The sequence below is a fragment of the Hyperolius riggenbachi genome, chromosome 1, assembly GCF_040937935.1.
Source record: "Hyperolius riggenbachi isolate aHypRig1 chromosome 1, aHypRig1.pri, whole genome shotgun sequence".
NCBI lineage: Eukaryota > Metazoa > Chordata > Amphibia > Anura > Hyperoliidae > Hyperolius > Hyperolius riggenbachi.
The window spans coordinates 232,080,100-232,100,560 of NC_090646.1; the positions used below are offsets into that span (position 1 = coordinate 232,080,100).

The 20,461-nt window shown below is 47.0% G+C and overlaps 1 long non-coding RNA gene across 4 annotated transcripts in view; it reads right to left on the bottom strand.

The window, feature by feature from the left end:
- The window catches only part of LOC137547285 (uncharacterized), a 131,797-nt gene that overhangs the window by 43,212 nt on the left and 68,124 nt on the right, over nucleotides 1-20,461 (bottom strand). The window lies entirely within an intron of this gene.

The window sequence follows — 20,461 nt, forward strand, 5'->3', positions numbered from 1 at the left end:
TACAATACTGCATGGCACAGTAGCACAAAGCTTAGATGTGATAGATAAAAAGAATAGACGTGATAAAAAGATGTTATAAAAAGAATATCCCTTCAGAATGCACACCATGGGGTGGATTTACTAACTGTCAGTAAAATGTATGTGCACAGATAGAGCATGTCAATTTTAACGTAAAGTACGTAATGGGCTTCACACAAATAGTGTAACTCGTGTTCTGCACACAACACACACATTTCTTGCATAATGTGTGTTATGCTCAGGGGCGTAGCAATAGCCATAGCAGCCATAGCAGTTGCTACGGGGCCCTGGAGCATGGGGGCCCAGTGGGTACGTAATACAGGGAGTGCAGAATTATTAGGCAAATGAGTATTTTGACCACATCATCCTCTTTATGCATGTTGTCTTACTCCACGCTGTATAGGCTCGAAAGCCTACTACCAATTAAGCATATTAGGTGATGTGCATCTCTGTAATGAGAAGGGGTGTGGTCTAATGACATTAACACCCTATATCAGGTGTGTATAATTATTAGACAACTTCCTTTCCTTTGGCAAAATGGGTCAAAAGAAGGACTTGATAAGCTCAGAAAAGTCAAAAATAGTGAGATATCTTGCAGAGGGATGCAGCAGTCTTAAAATTGCAAAGCTTCTGAAGCGTGATCATCGAACAATCAAACGTTTCATTCAAAATAGTCAACAGGGTCACAAGAAGCGTGTGGAAAAACCAAGGAGCAAAATAACTGCCCATGAACTGAGAAAAGTCAAGCGTGCAGCTGCCAAGTTGCCACTTGCCACCAGTTTGGCCATATTTCAGAGCTGCAACATCACTGGAGTGGCCAAAAGCACAAGGTGTGCAATACTCGGAGACATGGCCAAGGTAAGAAAGGCTGAAAGACGACCACCACTGAACAATACACACGAGCTGAAACGTCAAGACTGGGCCAAGAAATATCTCAAGACTGATTTTTCTAAGGTTTTATGGACTGATGAAATGAGAGTGAGTCTTGATGGGCCAGATGGATGGGCCCGTGGCTGGATTGGTAAAGGGCAGAGAGCTCCAGTCCGACTCAGATGCCAGCAAGGTGGAGGGGGAGTACTGGTTTGGGCTGGTACCATCAAAGATGAGCTTGTGGGGCCTTTTCGGGTTGAGGATGGAGTCAATGTCAACTCCCAGTCCTACTGCCAGTTTCTGGAAGACACCTTCTTCAAGCAGTGGTACAGGAAGAAGTCTGCATCCTTAAAAAAAAACCATGATTTTCATGCAGGACAATGCTCCATCACACACGTCCAAATACTCCACAGCGTGGCTGGCAAGAAAGGGTATAAAGGAAGAAAAACGAATTACATGGCCTCCTTGTTCACCAAATCTGAACCCCATTGAGAACCTGTGGTCCATCATAAAATGTGAGATTTACAAGGAGGGACAACAGTACACCTCTCTGAACAGTATCTGGGAGGCTGTGGTGGTTGCTGCTGCACGCAATGTTGATGGTGAACAGTTCAAAACACTGTCAGAAACCATGGATGGCAGGCTTTTGAGTGTCCCTGCAAAGAAAGGTGGCTATATTGGTCACTTATTTGTTTTTGTTTTTGAATGTCAGAAATGTATATTTGTGAATGTTGAGATATTATATTGGTTTCACTGGTAAAAATAAATAATTGAAATGGGTATATATTTGTTTTTTGTTAAGTTGCCTAATAATTATGCACAGTAATAGTCCCCTGCACACACAGATGCCCCCCCTAAAATAGCTAAAACTAAAAACAAACTAAAAACTACTTTCAAAAATATTCAGCTTTGATATTAATGAGTTTTTTGGGTTCATTGAAAACATGGTTGTTGTTCAATAATAAAATTATTCCTCAAAAATACAACTTGCCTAATAATTCTGCACTCCCTGTATATTCAGCATGAACTTGCATTTTTCCACCCTCTGACTGTGTCTCAGTGCCCATGAACTATGTGCAGTGTTAATTGCATGAGAATGTACATTTCCCAATTATCTCTTATTCATAGGGTAAGGGCAGGTGGCATTGCTTAACCACTTGCTGGCCGCCCACTGCACAGAGGCGGCCGGCAAGTGGATCCGGCAAGGACCGCCGCATGCACAGAGGCGGCGGTCCTTGTACGGGCATGGGCGGAGCGATCGCGTCATCCGTGACGCGATCCTCCGCCGGGGATCGATGGCCGGGGATTTAGCCTCCAGCTCGCCGGCCACTTAGCAGTGCCGGCGGGCGGAGGAAGGAAGAAATCCGCCGATCACAGCGTATAATAGGCTTTGTAATGTATACAAAGCCTATTATACAGGCTGCCTCCTGCCCTGGTGGTCCCAGTGTCCGAGGGACCACCAGGGCAGGCTGCAGCCACCCTAGTCTGCACCCAAGCACACTGATTCCCCCCCCCCCCTGTCCCCTGATCGCCCACAGCACCCCTCAGACCCCCCCCCCCCCTGCCCACCCCCCAGACCCCTGTTTGCACCCAATCACCCCCCTAATCACCCATCAATCACTCCCTGTCACTATCTGTGGACACTATTTTTTTAAATTCCCTAAACTGCTCCCTGCTCCCTCCTGATCACCCCCCACCCCTCAAATTCTCCCCAGACCCCCCCCCCCCTGTGTACTGTATGCCTCTATCCCCCCTGATCACCTGTCAATCACCTGTCAATCACCTGTCAATCACCCATCAATCACCCCCTGTCACTGCCACCCATCAATCAGCCCCTAACCTGCCCCTTGCGGGCAATCTGATCACCCACCCACACCAACAGATCGCCCGCAGATCCAACGTCAGATCACCTCCCAAGTGCAGTGTTTACATCTGTTCTCTACCCTAAACACCCACTAATTACCCATCAATCACCCCCTATCACCACCTGTCACTGTTACCCATCAGATCAGACCCTAATCTGCCCCTTGCGGGCACCCAATCACCCGCCTACACGCTCAGGTTGCCCTCAGACCCCCCGTTATCAATTCGCCAGTGCAATATTTACATCTTTTCTTCCCTGTAATAACCCACTGATCACCTGTCAATCACCTGTCAATCACCCATCAATCACCCCCTGTCACTGCCACCCATCAATCACCCCCTGTCACTGCCACCCATCAATCAGCCCCTAACCTGCCCCTTGCGGGCAATCTGATCACCCACCCACACCAATAGATCGCCCGCAGATCCAACATCAGATCACCTCCCAAGTGCAGTGTTTACATCTGTTCTCTACCCTAAACACCCACTAATTACCCATCAATCACCCCCTGTCACTGCTACCCATCAGATTAGACCCCTATCTGCCCCTAGGGCACTCAATCACCCGCCCACACCCTCAGAACGCCCTCAGACCCCAGCCCTGATCACCTCGCCAGTGCAGTGCTTGCATCTATTCCCCCCTCTAATCACACCTTGAGACACCCATCAATCACCTCCTGTCACCCCCTAGCACACCTACCCATCAGATCAGGCCCTAGTTTGCCCCGTGTGGGCTCCTGATCACTCGGCCAAACCCTCAGATCCCCCTCAGACACCCTTCCGATCACCTCCCCAGTGCATTGATTGCATCTATTTTCCCCTCTAACCACCCCCTGAGACGCCCATCAATCACCTCCTGTCACCCCCCTAGCACTCCTATCCATCAGATCAGGCCCAATACAATCTGTCATCTAAAAGGCCATCCTGCTTATGACCGGTTCCACAAAATTTGCCCCCTCATAGACCACCTGTCATCAAAATTTGCAGATGCTTATACCCCTGAATAGAGTTGGGCGAACAGTTCGGCTGTGTTAGCCGAACTGCAGCCGAACTGTTCGGCTGCCCAACCTGTCATTTTGCTGTGGCTCTTACTACTTCCGGGTCGCAATGACCCGGAGTAGTACGTCTGCGCTGGCCCGGCGGAGCGCGTCCTAGATCGCGCTCCCATTGCCGGGCGCTCTCTGCGCATGTGTGTGACGTCATGAGTGACGTCGCACACATGCGCAGAGAGTGCCCGGCAACGGGAGCGCGATCTAGGACGCGCTCCGCCGGGCCAGCGCAGACGTACTACTCCGGGTCATTGCGGCCCGGAAGTAGTAAGAGCCACAGCAAAATGACAGGTTGGGCAGCCGAACAGTTCGGCTGCAGTTCGGCTAACACAGCCGAACTGTTCGCCCAACTCTACCCCTGAACATTTTGAGACATTTGGTTTCCAGACTACTCACGGTTTTGGGCCCGTAAAATGCCATGGCGGTAAAGGAACCCCACAAGTGACCCCATTTTAGAAAAAAGACACCCCAAGGTATTCTGTTAGGTGTATGACGAGTTCATAGAAGATTTTATTTCTTGTCAAAAGTTAGCGGAAATTGATTTTTATTGTTTTTTTTTCACAAAGTGTCATTTTTCACTAACTTGTGACAAAAAATAAAATCTTCTATGAACCCGCCATATGCCTAACGGAATACCTTGGGGTGTCTTCTTTCTAAAATGGGGTCACTTGTGGGGTTCCTATACAGCCCTGGCATTTTAGGGGCCCTAAACCGTGAGGAGTAGTCTAGAAAACAAATGCCTCAAAATGACCTGTGAATAGGACGTTGGGCCCCTTAGCGCACCTAGGCTGCAAAAAAGTGTCACACATGTGGTACCGCCGTACTCAGGAAAAGTAGTATAATGTGTTTTGGGGTGTATTTTTACTCATACCCATGCTGGGTGGGAGAAATCTCTCTGTAAATGGACAATTGTGTGTAAAAAAAATCAAACAATTGTCATTTACAGAGATATTTCTCCCACCCAGCATGGGTATGTGTAAAAATACACCCCAAAACACATTATACTACTTCTCCTGAGTACGGCGGGTACCACATGTGTGGCACTTTTTTACACCCTAAGTACGCTAAGGGGCCCAAAGTCCAATGAGTACCTTTAGGATTTCACAGGTCATTTTGCGACATTTGGTTTCAAGACTACTCCTCACGGTTTAGGGCCCCTAAAATCCCAGGGCAGTATAGGAACCCCACAAATGACCCCATTCTAGAAAGAAGACACCCAAAGGTATTCCGTTCGGAGTATGGTGAGTTCATAGAAGATTTTATTTTTTGTCACAAGTTAGCGGAAAATGACACTTTGTGAAAAAAAAAATTAAAATCTATTTCCACTAACTTGTGACAAAAAATAAAATCTTCTAGGAACTCACCATACTCCTAACGGAATACCTTGGGGTGTCTTCTTTCTAAAATGGGGTCATTAGTGGGGTTACTATACTGCCCTGGCATTTTAGGTGCCCTAAACCGTGAGGAATAGTCTTGAAACAATAATGACCTGTGAAATCCTAAAGGTACTCATTGGACTTTGGGCCCCTTAGCCCAGTTAGGGTGCAAAAAAGTGCCACACATGTGGTATCGCCGTACTCAGAAGAAGTAGTATAATGTGTTTTGGGGTGTATTTTTACACATACCCATGCTGAGTGGGAGAAATCTCTCTGTAAATGGACAATTGTGTGTAAAAAAATCAAACAATTGTCATTTACAGAGATATTTCTCCCACCCAGCATGGGTATGTGTAAAAATACACCCCAAAACACATTATACTACTTCACTTGAGTACGGCGGTACCACATGTGTGGCACTTTTTTTACACCCTAAGTGCGCTATGGTGAGTTCATAGAAGATTTTATTTTTTTTGTCACAAGTTAGCGGAAAATGACACTTTGTGAAAAAAAAACAATTAAAATCAATTTCCGCTAACTTGTGACAAAAAATAAAATCTTCTATGGACTCACCATACTCCTAACGGAATACCTTGAGGTGTCTTCTTTCTAAAATGGGGTCATTAGTAGGGTTCCTATACTGCCCTGGCATTTTAGGGGCCCTAAACCGTGAGGAGTACCTTTAGGATTTCACTGGTCATTTTGCGTCATTTGGTTTCAAGACTACTCCTCACGGTTTAGGGCCCCTCAAATGCCAGGGCAGTATAGGAACCCCACAAATCACCCCATTCTATAAAGAAGACACCCAAAGGTATTCCGTTAGGCGTATGGTGAGTTCATAGAAGATTTTATTTTTTGTCACAAGTTAGCGGAAGATGACACTTTGTGAAAAAAAACAATTAGAATCAATTTCCGCTAACTTGTGACAAAAAATGAAATCTTCTATGAACTCACCATACTCCTAACGGAATACCTTGGGGTGTCTTCTTTCTAAAATGGGATCATTAGTGGGGTTCCTATACTGCCCTGGCATTTTAGGGGCCCTAAACCGTGAGGAGTAGTCTTGAAACAAAAATGACCTGTGAAATCCTAAAGGTACTCATTGGACTTTGGGCCCCTTAGCGCAGTTAGGGTGCAAAAAAGTGCCACATATGTGGTATCGCCGTACTCAGGAAAAGTAGTATAATGTGTTTTGGGGTGTATTTTTACACATACCCATGTTGAGTGGGAGAAATATCTCTGTAAATGGACAATTGTGTGTAAAAAAAATCAAACAATTGTCATTTACAGAGATATTTCTCCCACCCAGCATGGGTATGTGTAAAAATACACCCCAAAACACATTATACTACTTCTCCTGAGTACAGCAATACCACATGTGTGGCACTTTTTTGCAGCCTAACTGCGCTAAGGGGCCCAAAGTCCAATGAGCACCTTTAGGCTTTACAGGGGTGCTTACAATTAGGCACCCCCCAAAATTCCAGGACAGTAAACACACCCCACAAATTACCCCATTTTGAAAAGTAGACACTTCAAGGTATTCAGAGAAGAGCATAGTGAGTCCGTGACAGATTTCATTTTTTTTGTCGCAAGTTAGCAGAAATGGAAACTTTGTTTTTTCTTTTTTGTCACAAAGTGTCATTTTCCGCTAACTTGTGACAAAAAAAAAATCTTCTATGAACTCATCATGCCTCTCAGTGAATACTTTGGGATGTCTTCTTTCCAAAATGGGGTTATTTGGGGGGTATTTATACTATCCTGGAATTCTAGCCCCTCATGAAACATGACAGGTGGTCAGAAAAGTCATAGGTGCTTCAAAATGGGAAAAATCACTTTTTGCACCATAGTTTGTAAACGCTATAACTTTTACCCAAACCAATAAATATAGGCTGAATGGGTTTTTTTTTTATTAAAAACATGTTTGTCCACATTTTTCGTGCTGCATGTATACAGAAATTTTACTTTATTTGAAAAATGTCAGCACAGAAAATTAAAAAAATCATTTTTTTTACAAAATTCATGTCTTTTTTCATGAATATAATAAAAAGTAAAAATCGCAGCAGCAATCAAATAGCACCAAAAGAAAGCTTTATTAGTGACAAGAAAATGAGCCAAAAATCATTTAGGTGGTAGGTTGTATTAGCGAGCAATAAACAGTGAAAGCTGCAGTGGTCTGAATGGAAAAAAAGGGTCTGGTCCTTAAGGGGGGTAAAGCCCACAGTCCTCAAGAGTGCCTACATCTGAGGGCCCCATGATCTCTAGGTACACCACTGGTTGTGCTGTTTGTATAAATAAGTAAAATTGGTTGTAAAAGCTCACACCTCATAAGAACTGTGTTTGCTATTGGGAGTAAAGATTCCAAATTCCCCTGAAAGTTTGTGAGAGAATTTCTAATTGGGAAGAAAAGCTTTACATACCTTTTATAAATTAAAAGATCTTTAAAGCTACTGCACCATTCAGTGGGAAAACTGTACATATTAGGGCACATGTGCAATTCACTTTTTCTCCTGGGTTTTCTTAGTGATATTTTCAGATTTGCCAATGCCATTAAAATGCCTTTTAGATCACCAGCAATCAAGAAAATACTTAAAATAATGTTGACAGTACTCTTCCACCTACTTTTTGTTATTTTCTAAATTGCAAAGTGCTGAAAAGTTATTCTGAATAGAAGATACAAAAATTATCTCCTAGGAGAAAACTTAGGAGAAAAAGTTAATTTCATATGGGCCCAGGTGTTTTGTTTGAGAATAAAGGATTAGGCTTGTAATGCAATTTTTTCTGTATTTATTTGATACTCCAAATCCTCCTTTAAGGCTTCTTGCACACCAAGACGTTGTGTTAGGTGCCACGTTAAGGTCGCATAACGTGCACCTAACACAACGTATGGTGCTGCAAAAGCCGACGGTAGAGTGAGCCGCGTTCGGCGGCTCGATTCCTATAATGTCTCCCAGAGTGGCGCTGATTGGCCAGCGGGACCACGTGATGCGGAGCGAGACACTCCGCATCACGTGGTCCCGCCGGCCAATCAGCTGCCGCCAGTGCAGTGAATATTAAGTAGCCATGTGCGCGGCTACTGTAGCTGGCTCTCCCCGCCTCCTCTCCGCCCCCCACTGCGCATGTGCAAACAGTCTAACGCGGCTATAGCCGCTCCAACGCCGTAGCATGCTGCACTTTGCACCGAACGTGCAGCATTACATGTAACGCAACGTGGGCTGTGTGAACAGCCCACTTGTGTTCCATTGCTGTGCGTTGGGGGAGCGTTACAGGCGCACTAACGTGCGCCTGTAACGTCTTGGTATGTAAGCAGCCTAATCCTGTAGGTAATTAGACAGTTCGGAGGCAACACATCTAGCGTATGAAGTACTGTATATAAACTGTAAAAGAAGGAAAATAAAGCACCCCTTTTTTCTATGGAAGATTCCACTAGACTTCTTGTTATTGTCATAGAATCTAGGACTAGAAAATATAGCAAAGTTTGGCAAAAAAAAGCTACAACTCTTTTTCTCTCTTATTTTTTAAGCCTGATGTGAGAAGGATTTTTTGTCTGTTTTGCTGCTTCCATGTGGCCTCAGTTTCTCCTTTAAGTTCTATAATCAAGGTTGAGATGAAGTATATAGTCTTTGGTCATAGTAAACCCTGCTAGTGGCTAGGGATCTTAATTATTTATCATTTATATACAAATAGGGATTTATCCTTTAGCCCTATCTATTAATGTATGATCAAAAAGTACAGATTACATAGAGTCATGAGCAAAAATATTGGCACCCTTAGATTTACAACAGAAAACCTCTCCCAGAAAATTGTTGCAGTTACAAATGCTTTGATATTTTCATGTTTATTTCTTTTGCTAGAACTGGAAGAGGACAAAAAAGCAGAGAATAAACAAAAAATCTGAGACATTCCACAACAAATCATCAGACATGGCCTAGGCAAAATTATCATCACCTTATTAAAATTGTACTGAATAATAGTATTACAAGCTTGTGGTGGTATTTTAATTTGTAAATCATCTCACCTGTAGCAATTAGCAGGTGCTGACAATAGGGACATCCCCACTAGCAACAAGTTAAAATGAAGAAATGTTGACTATATCTTGTTTTTGGTTGTCTATGTGTACCACAATGAGCATGGAGAAAAGAAAGAAGAGGAAATCATTATCTTAGGATTAGAGAACTAAAATGATAGAAAAGCATGAAGAATGAGGAACTGTAGTAAAAATAACATCATTAATAAAATTGCATTTTTTTTTTTAACAATATTCATATATAAATTATTTAGTTAGTGTTTTCCCTTGGTAAAACCTGTCCTCACCCTGATTTACAATCTGAAATTTGTTACAGGTGGCGACATCTTTAGTGCTGTTAGGTGCAACACTACAGAATAAATACAGTGTCAGCTTGCCCTGTCTGTCACCATCTGAATGAAAAGGGATGCCATGGTAGGAGATCCAGGAGTACCCCACTGCTTACACAGAAGCATGAAAAGGGCCAGATTAGACTTTGCTAAAATGTACCTGTGGAAGCCACAATCATGCTGGGAGAATGTCCTCTGGACAGATGAGACAAAAATATAGTACATCATTTGATTATACACAGAAAACGAAAAGAAGCCTTCAAAGAAAAGAAACATGTTCCCTAAAGTCAAACATTTAGAAGGTTCACTGATGTTTTAAGGTTGCTTTGCTGTTTTCGACACTGTTTGCATTGTATTATAAAATTTAAAGACTATTGAATAATTGCGGTGCAATGTTGGGCCAAGTATCAAAAAGATGTGTCTCAGCCAGAGGTCATGGTTTTTACAGCAAGACAGTGACCCAAAGCATACTACAAAAAGCATCCACCAATGGATTAAGGCAAAGCTTTGGAGAGTTCTGAAGACGACAGCAGTGAGGCTAGATCTAAATCCCATAGAGTGCCCAAGGAGAGATCTAAAAACAGCAGCTGGGAGAACGAACCCTTCACATCTGAGCGGCTTGGAGCAGATGGCAAAGAAAGAGTGGTCCAGAATTCCAGTAGCAATTACCATCAGGGCCGGATTTAAGACAAGGCCACATAGCCCATGGCCTAGGCCACCACAGAATTAAGGGCGGGTGGGCAGCAGGCTATACTGGGGTAGAGGGAAGGTTCACATGGCTACCTGTACTGGAGGGACGGGGGTCATCAGGCTATCTATTCAGAAGAGGGGGGAGAGCTTCTTATACTAGAGAGAAGGTGGGTAAGGGGTCATCAGGCTACCTATACTGGAGGGAAGGGGGAGGGGAGTCATTAGGCTGTCTAAACTGGAGGAGTTGAGGGAAGGGTTATCTGTCTACCTGTACTGGGGGCAAAGGTCATCTGGCTGCCTATGCTAGTGGTAAGGGTCAACAGGGTATCTATACTGGAGGGAGGGAGAAGGGTTCTCTGGTTACCTATACTGGGGAGGAAGGGGGGCAGGGGTCATCTGGCTACCTAAACTGAAGGGGGCGGCTGGTGACAGTGGCCTTGGGCGGTAAAGAGTACAACTCCGGCCCTGATTACCATCAGCTATTTCTTACAAAGGTTGTATTACCAACGTGGTAATAGTGGAGGGTGCCAATAATTTTGTCCAGACCATTGTTGACATTTTGTGTGGAATGTCTCAGATTTTTTGCTTTCTATCAGCTATTTTATGTTCTCCCAGTGCCATCAAAAGGAATAAACATGACAAAACCAAATAATTTGCAATTGCAACACATTTCTTGGAAAAGTGGTACATTTTTTAAGAAATGCAGGGTGCCAATATTTTTGCCCATGATTGTATGTGTTTACTGCATGTGGTATTTAATCTGTAGTCCAACAATGTACCATAGGGTGCTGGTGTGTGCTCTTGTGAGTGCATTTTTAAAGTATGGTGTATGATTTAAAACAGCTGCTACACTATAACTGGATATCATTATTATTATTTAGTATTTATATAGCGCCAAACTGTACTGCACTGCCACTCTGCCACTGGCGATTAAGCCCACCGAGTTTACGCAAGACAAAAATATTTGAAAGGTGGGATTAGGACAGACTTATTGGCAAGGAAAGTCTTCCAATAGTAAAGTTGCTAACTCATACCTTAGCCTGTGTTTTTGCCATTGAGAAATGTCTTGTATATGAAGCATCTCTGAAGTTTGTTATTTAAAGTCTGGAGTCAGACAAGACTGTTTTTGAAAATGAATATTATGTGTGGCTGCTGTGTGCACTGCTGTAAGGATTTAGAATATATTATATAACCACTTGGTGGTAATTTATTCATTTTGGGAAGTACACATAATATTGGAGAAATGTATATTGAAGCCAATAATTGATAACTGTCAGAATATTTATACTGTATATGGCTTTGATATCAGGTTGGTTAAGAGCGCCAGTGACATTATTTATGAGAATGCATTGCTTACTTCGTTTGCTGGGTGCAATATATCACATACATCTGCCAACTGTCAGGTCTGTTCTATATTTCCCTTTTCGTATGGTTGTTATAGAATACCTGGTATCACATGCCTATTCAGGGCCGGCCCTAGACTTTTTGCCGCCTGAGGCAAAAAAAAATTTCCGCCGCCACAAGGTGTGGGGGGGGGGGGCGCTCTGGGGGGCCGCCGAGCTGGAGGGGTAGCTGGCAGGACGGGGGTATTGGGCCTAGCGGCGGGGAGGGTGTCGTACCACCCCTCCCTCGCCTGGGTCCCCCGAACTGCGCTCCCCTCCAGCCTTACATAGAAGAAGCAGCCGCTATTTGTAAGACGCACGGGCGGGGAGGACTCACCTCTTCCCAGCGTGCGCTCCACTGACATCACTTCCTGCAGCGTTGCAGGAAGTGACGTCAGTGGAGCGCACGCTGGATCGAGGAAGAGGTGAGTCCTCCCCGCCCGTGCCTCTTACAAATAGCGGCTGCTTCTATGTAAGGCTGGAGGGGAGCGGAGGACGGGGGACCCAGGCGAGGGAGGGGGGGGGGTCCGACCCCCCCTCCCCGCCGCTAGGCCAATACCCCCGTCCTGCCAGCTACCCCTCCAGCTCGGCGGCCGGCTCCCCGCACGGACGGGCGGATGCCGCCCCTGGAAATTTGCCGCCTGAGGCAAAAGTTTCACCCCGCCTCATGAGCGGTCCGGCCCTGTGCCTATTGCATTATTTCGATTAGTGTTGAGTGGAGAATTTGCTGAAGATGCCGGTCAACACTTAAATAGGAAATGGAAGTGGCAACCAGCAAATCAAATTCTCTTGCTGCTCATCATATAGCCTGTGGATGTGTTAATCAGCTGTAGGCTAACTAGGCAGTGGCTAACAGCTTTGGTTTACTTACCTCCACCTCCATTTCCAATGTAAATGGACATTTCTGACTGAGGCACATGCTGCACAACAGTGGCGGACACAGCCAGCAGTGGGCCCCTGTGCAAAATTGTAATTGTGGCAAAATATGGGCGTGGCTACACGGCAAAAAATAGTGGCTAGAACCTGCGGCGCATAGCGCCGCGGCAAAAAAATGGGCGTGACAATGACCGGATGAGGGCGGAGCTAACTGTAACTTAAAGCGAACCCGGGGTGAGGGTTTATTTCCTTTTAAACAATACTAGTTGCCTGGCGGCCCTGCTGATCTATTTGGCTGCAGTAATAAACTGAATTACACCAGCAACAAGCATGCAGCTAATCTTCTCAGTTCTGACAATATTGTCAGAAACCCCTGACCTGCTGCATGCTTGTTCAGGGTCTATGGTTGAAAGAATAAGAGGCAGAGGACCAGCACGGCAGCCAGGCAACTGGTATTGCTTAAAAGGAGAGAAATATGGCAGCCTCAATACTATTCTCACCTCAGGTTCCCTTGAAAAGTGCAACGCAAAGACAGTGGGCCCAAGTTTTGGTGACCCTTTCCCCAGAAAATTCACATAATTGTGCAGGTTTTCTCAAGAAAATACACATATATGCCCAGAAAATACATGCAATCATGTCGGCAGATATGCCCAGAAAATACGTGCAATCATGTCGGCAGATATGCCCAGAAAATACGTGCAATCAAGTCGGCAGATATGCCCAGAAAATACGTGCAATCAAGTCGGCAGATATGCCCAGAAAATACATGCAAACAAGTCGGCAGATATGCCCAGAAAATACGTGCAAACAAGTCAGCAGATATGCCCAGAAAATACGTGCAATCATGTCGGCAGATATGCCCAGAAAATACATGCAATCATGTCGGCAGATTTGCGAAGAAAATACATGCAATCATGTGGCAGACCTGCCCAGAACATACACCTGCTAATATAAATAAAACAAAAACATTTACTCACCTGCAGCAGCAGACCTCCTGTCCCAGCCTCCATCCGGCGCGCAGCTCCCATGGGTGGTTGGGTGGATAGGTAGCCTAGTGGGTAGGTAGCCTGGTGGGTGGGTAGCCTGGTGGGTGGGTGGGTTGGTAGCCTGGTGGGTGGGTGGGTAGGTAGCCTGGTGGGTAGGTAGCCTGGTGGGTGGGTGGGTAGGTAGCCTGGTGGGTGGGTAACTAGCCCGGTAAGTAGGTAGGTAGCCCGGTGGGTGGGTAGGTAGGTAGCCTGGTGGGTGGGTGGGTAGGTAGGTAGCCTGGTGGGTGGGTTGGTAACTAGCCCGGTAGGTAGCCGGGTGGGTGGTTAGGTAGGTAGCCTGGTGGGTGGGTAGGTAGGTAGCCTGGTGGGTGGGTTGGTAACTAGCCCAGTAGGTAGCCGGGTGGGTGGTTAGGTAGGTAGCCGGGTGGGTGGTTAGGTAGGTAGCCTGGTGGGTGCGTGGGTAGCCGGGTGGGTGGGTAGGTAGCCTGGTGGGTGGGTTGGTAACTAGCCTGGTAGGTAGCCGGGTGGGTGGTTAGGTAGGTAGCCGGGTGGGTGGTTAGGTAGGTAGGAAGCCTGGTGAGTGGGTAGCCGGGTGGGTGGGTAGGTAGGTAGCCGGGTGGGTGGTTAGGTAGGTAGCCGGGTGGGTAGGTAGGAAGCCTGGTGGGTGGGTAGGTAGCCGGGTGGGTAGGTAGGTAGCCGGGTGGGTAGGTAGGAAGGGTAGGTAGCCTGGTGGGTGGGTAGGTAGGTAGCCTGGTGGGTGGGTAGGTAGCCTGGTGGGTGGGTTGGTAACTAGCCCGGTAGGTAGCCGGGTGGGTGGTTAGGTAGGTAGCCGGGTGGGTGGTTAGGTAGGTAGCCGGGTGGGTGGTTAGGTAGGTAGCCGGGTGGGTAGGAAGGTAGGTAGCCTGGTGGGTGGGTTTGTAGCCGGGTGGGTGGGTAGGTAGCCTGGTGGGTGGGTTGGTAACTAGCCCGGTAGGTAGCCGGGTGGGTGGTTAGGTAGGTAGCCGGGTGGGTGGTTAGGTAGGTAGCCGGGTGGGTAGGTAGGTAGCTAGCCGGGTGGGTAGGTAGCCGGGTGGGTGGTTAGGTAGTTGGGTGGGTGGTTAGGTAGGAAGCCTGGTGGGTGGGTAGGTAGCCGGGTGGGTAGGTAGCCGGGTGGGTGGTTAGGTAGTTGGGTGGGTGGTTAGGTAGGAAGCCTGGTGGGTGGGTAGGTAGCCGGGTGGGTAGGTAGGTAGGAAGCCTGGTGGGTGGTTAGGTAGTCGGGTGGGTAGGTAGGAAGCCTGGTGGGTGGGTAGGTAGGTAGCCGGGTGGGTAGGTGGTTAGGTAGCCGGGTGGGTAGCTATCCGGGTGGGGGGCCCGACTCCTATCCTCCCTCCCTCCCTCCCTTCCTCACCTCGGGGGGCCCCCTCCCGATATGCGCGGCGGGAGAGCGAGCGGCAAATGCAGGAAGTCTTCAGGGCTCTCCAGGCATCCGCTAGAGGCCCAGCCGCTGAGTCTCCAATATGTCTCCAACTGGAGACATATTGGAGACTAAGCGGCTGGGCCTCTAGCGGATGCCTGGAGAGCCCTGAAGACTTCCTGCATTTGCCGCTCGCTCGCTCGCTCTCCCGCCGCGCATATCGGGAGGGGGCCCCCCGAGGTGAGGGAGGGAGGGAGGATAGGAGTCGGGGGCCCCCGGGGAATAAAATAATTAAAAAAAATATATATAAAAAAAAAAAATACTTAATGGGCCCCTGAAGAAAACTGAACTTCAGGGGCCCTCGTGCGGCGGCACGGCCTGCACGGCCGTATGTCCGCCATGATCAAAGTGATTTGCATACTCTTCAAAAATTAACAGATTCTCTTACTATAATGACAACATGGCCCAAATTTTAATTCCCCAGTCTGGCATTCTAAGAATGGCAATGCTATGGGATACTGGTTTGAGGTTCACTTTTCCAAATATAAACTTTGCAGATGTATCTGTTCTTCTATTGTTACCAGCTCAGATTTATGGGCAGCTGTCAATTAGGATTGAGATGAGTCTCTGTGTGGATTTAATTTGACCAGATTCATTTTTTTACCGCATAGCTCCACACCGACAAGGCACTCTGTGGAGCTGCTCATTTTTAGGTAACAGAAAAGGAACTGCATACCGTATTGTGCGAGTGCTGGTGCAAGACTCCTAGGCAGCATAAACAAGTATCCAAAGGAGGGGTTCGCACACACTTTAAGTGAAGCAAAAAGTGCAAGTTTTTATTGCTCCATTACACACATGCAATGTTCATCAGACCGTTTTGGCCGACGATCGTTTTGGGGCCTTTAGGGGTCCCCTCTGTCCAAGCATAGGCAGAAAAAAACATATACTGTATATGTTGACATGACATGTCATTGATGGCGCGTCATTAGAAGCCGGCACTAGGGGAAGCGACACACAGAAGCCGGATGTCTTCAATCGCCGCGGGCATGATGGAGGAGGTAAGCTTCTGCCGCTGCCGTTTCTGACACGGGGGGGACCCGGCGACACGAGGAGGGGGTAGAGACAAGCGGGGGTGGAGGGAATTCAGCCACAGTGGGCACAATAGCAAGGAATACCCGATGACGGTGGGTCGGCAGTTCGTATCGGCGGGCGTCCGTTAGTCGGGGATTCCCTGCCTTTGCCGTGTAAGACGCGGGGACTTTTCCTCCCCATTTTTGGGGGAGAAAAAGTGCGTCTTATATGGTGGAAAGTACAGTAATTCCAACCTTCAGCAGTTTCCTTCCTAATTTCACACACCCAGATGAAAAAAGTTGCTTGTGACAGGGCCTCACCACACACATCCAGGAAATGCCTATGCATTATTGCCCGTCTTCCACAAGAACAATGTGGTGCACCTCTGTCAGTAATAATTGCCTTCTATGTTTTGTTAGCCAGGGCACATGCTTAGGTACCTAGATAGAGCTATAGTTGGTTGCTTGTCGCTTTGACACAATTCCACACATACACAAACTTCAATATCCTTACTGTGGGAAAAGATGACTTTCATTCCCCTGCTGCTCACATGGCCAGAAAAAAAATCTTTCTGTATGTACATAAATAGGCAAAGAACTACTGAAAGTATAGACATCAAAGCATAGCCACAAATGAAACACATTTAAGGTGAGCTGAGGTTAGCAGTGGTGTGCCACAGGGATCTAGTTATTTCTGTTCTTTGTATTAATGGCCTTACATATGGAGTAATAGGTAATACTGCCATTTTGGTAGGCGACACATAGAGATTAATTAAGGTGTAGAATGCAGGAGCACTTAGGTCTGCCAGCACAACTGCGCTGGATTTCTTAAAAATCATCTGCTATTAGATGGAAGATCATGAACTATCTACAGCATCATTTTCATATGAAAATTAAGTTTTTGCTTGAGCTAAAAAGTTTAAGAAAATACACAGAACTGGTATGTAACACAAAAGATTGTGTTTTCTTTTAAATGGAAATGTAGAAATGAATTATAGTAATCTCATGCATTCCTTATTAACCATAATGCATGTGTGTTTTACATCAGTGTTGTCTTTCACAACGTGCTCTTTATTTTTATGAAAGTTCACATTTTTCAGAAAATTCATGTTTTTATTCACAAAAATTCTTGAAAACGTCTAGTGTGTGTTTTTGTGTCCTTCCCACTGTAACGATCTGTGAAGCACAGAGAGGACCTGATTACCAGTGATCTGCAGAATCACTGGAAATACAGATGTATACCAGATTATACGTGATCTGCAGTATCACTGATAATCCGATATACTAGCTAACCTCTGTTCACCTGAGTAGAGTGTAGTGTTTGGTGTAACAGTAACACTTTGAGGACTAGGCCTCAGTGCAGCAAGGAGTACTGCACAGATTCCTTCCGCAGACCTGAGCTCTCCAAGACGGGAGGAGTCAGACTGACAGTAGGAAGGACAGACTGAAAGTAACCTTCAGGAGGAAGGATCACTAACAGAGCGAGGAACCGCCTCTAACAGTAAGGTCGGTTCTCGAGGTCACACAAGCCAGGTCGTACACACACGGACAGATAAAGTACAAGATCAGAAGGCAAAGGCGGAGTCAAAGTACAGGCAGGGTTCAGCAACGGGGCATAAGAAATATCGGGGTACAAAATCAGGAGGCAGAAGCAGAGTCAAGGAATGAGCCGGGGTTCGGCAACAGAGTATCAGAAATATCGAGGTGCAAGATCAGAGTTCAGGAGGATAGTCAAGGCAGGCAAAAGTCATAACAAATAATCACAATCAAACTAGTACTTTAGCTATCAACAGAATCTAGCTAAGTGTAGGATTACAGCTCCAGCTGGTCCCGGCACACTTGCGGATCTGACTACGGATCTGGGTGCTCCCACATGTGTGATCGCACGCCAGACAAAGAGCAAGTGAACAACCAGCAGTATATATACTCTAGGACCTTTCCAGGACCTCCCTAATTGCTGGTCCAATGGGAGCAGTGGAATTTGTCAGCTGACCCAGCTGGTCAGCCGACACCCTTCTAACTGCTATTTAAACTCTGCCTCTGTGCTCGCGCGCGTGTAAGTCTGAATCTTGGTGGACTATCAGTCCCAGCCACACCAGTACTGTTTTGCAATGTATCCAGTGAACTGAGTGCGGGAGCCGCCTCCAATGCGGATTCCGCCGTTCCCAATGCGGATTCCGCCGCTCTGCCTAAGCGGCATGCGGCGTTTTTTCCGCGTTGTGACGCCATGCTGGACGCGGAAACAGCCGCCTCGCCTTGAGAGACAGCGGCTTTTCCGCGTTTCATCACAGTACCCCCCCCCCCCCCGAGGAGTGGACTCCGGACAACTCCTACCAGGCTTCTCAGGGTGTAAGGCATGAAACTCCCTCCTTAACTCATCCGCATGCATACGCCTCCCTGGTACCCATTGCCTCTCTTCAATGCCGTACCCTTTCCAATGAACGAGATACTGTACCAAGTTTTGTACAGTACGTGAATCAATAATCTTCTCCACCTCATATTCGGGTTGGGCATCTACCAATACAGGAGGAGGAGGAGTGGGACCCACCTGGACTGCTGGTTTAAGAAGGGATACATGGAAAGACCTTACTCCCCGCATGCTGGTGGGAAGGTCAACGGTATATGTAACATCATTAATTTTCCTGACAACCGGGAATGGACCCACAAACCTGGGACCAAGTTTATCAGAAGGTTGTCTCAGGGTCAAGTGACGTGTGGATACCCAGACCAAGTCTCCTGGTCTGAACCTCCACTCCACTGAGCGTCTTTTATCAGCTTGACCCTTCTGACTCAGAAATGCTTTTTCCAGGTTACTTCTTACCGTCCCCCAAAGGTTCCTAAATGACCTTTGCCAGAGCTCCAGGGCTGGGAACGGAGTGGAGACCACAGGCAATGGGGAAAATTTGGGTGATCTCCCTGTCACTACCTGAAAGGGGGAAAATCCGGAGGACGAATTTTTTAAATTATTCTGAGCAAACTCCGCGAAGGGCAAGAATCTGATCCAATCGTCTTGCGCCTCTGCAACATAACACCTCAAAAACTGCTCTAAGGACTGGTTTATCCTCTCAGTCTGGCCATTTGTCTGAGGATGATAACCAGACGAGAATGATAGCTTTATGCCCATGAGTTGGCAAAAAGCCTTCCAAAATCGGGAAACAAATTGCACTCCCCTATCTGAAACTATGTCTTCAGGAATGCCGTGCAATCGGAATACATGTGTAATAAATAACTCGGCCAACTCCTGAGCCGAGGGGAGTCCCTTCAATGGCACAAAGTGGGCCATCTTGCTAAAGCGGTCAATTATGACCCAAATGACTGTCATGCCTTCAGATATGGGAAGCTCACCCACAAAATCCATGGACAAGTGGGTCCACGGCTCACTCGGGGTGGGCAAAGGCTGTAAGGTACCGACAGGTGCCAGCCGGGAGGGTTTGCTCCTGGCACATATCGTACACTCCTTCACATATTCCTTGCAATCTGCTGCCAGTGACGGCCACCAGGCGCATCTGGCCACCAGATCCTGTATTCTAGATGCCCCTGGATGGCCAGCATTCTTATGCGCATGGAACATCTCCAGTACCTGGAGACGAAATGGCAGAGGAATAAACAAAACCCCTGCGGGCTTCCCTTCCGGGATGTCCTGCTGAAAAGGAGGCAAAGTCTCCTTCCAGTCCTCCCAAGTTCCAGTTGCTGCCAGTATCAACCTCTGGGGAACAATGGTCTCTGGAACGGAGGGCTGTGCTGCCTCTGACTTGAAACACCTGGATAACGCATCCGCCTTAACATTTTTGCTACCTGGAGTGTACGTAATAATGAAACTAAACCTGGAGAAGAACAGCGACCACCGAGCCTGGCGCGGGCTCAACCTCTTAGCCCCCTCGATATACTCTAGGTTTTTGTGATCGGTGTAAACCGTGATGGTATGCTCAGCTCCTTCTAACCAATGTCGCCATTCCTCGAAAGCCAACTTGATGGCCAAAAGCTCCCTGTTGCCAATATCGTAATTCCTCTCTGCAGGGGAGAACCTGCGAGAGAAATACGCACACGGGTGCAATCTACCCTGCAAGCCTGACCGCTGAGACAGCACAGCCCCCACCCCAACCTCCGAGGCATCCACCTCTACAATGAATGGGAAAGAGGCATCCACATGTCTGAGGATGGGTGCTGAACAGAATAGGCCCTTCAGGGTGGCAAAGGCCTGTAAAGCCTCAGGAGACCAGTGGGTGGTATCTGCCCCCTTCTTAGTGAGACAGGTAAGGGGAGCAATAACCGTGGAGTACCCCTTTATAAACCGTCTATAGTAGTTGGCGAAGCCAAGAAAGCGCTGAAGGGATTTCAACCCAACCGGTTGTGGCCACTCCAGAACAGCGGAGACCTTGGCAGGATCCATAGATAGGCCCGTGGTGGAGATTATGTACCCCAAGAAAGCGACAGATGTTACTTCAAAGATGCACTTCTCAAGTTTTGCGTATAACGAGTTCTGCCTTAACTGATTCAACACAAACCTCACATGGTTTCTATGTTCAGCGAGGTTG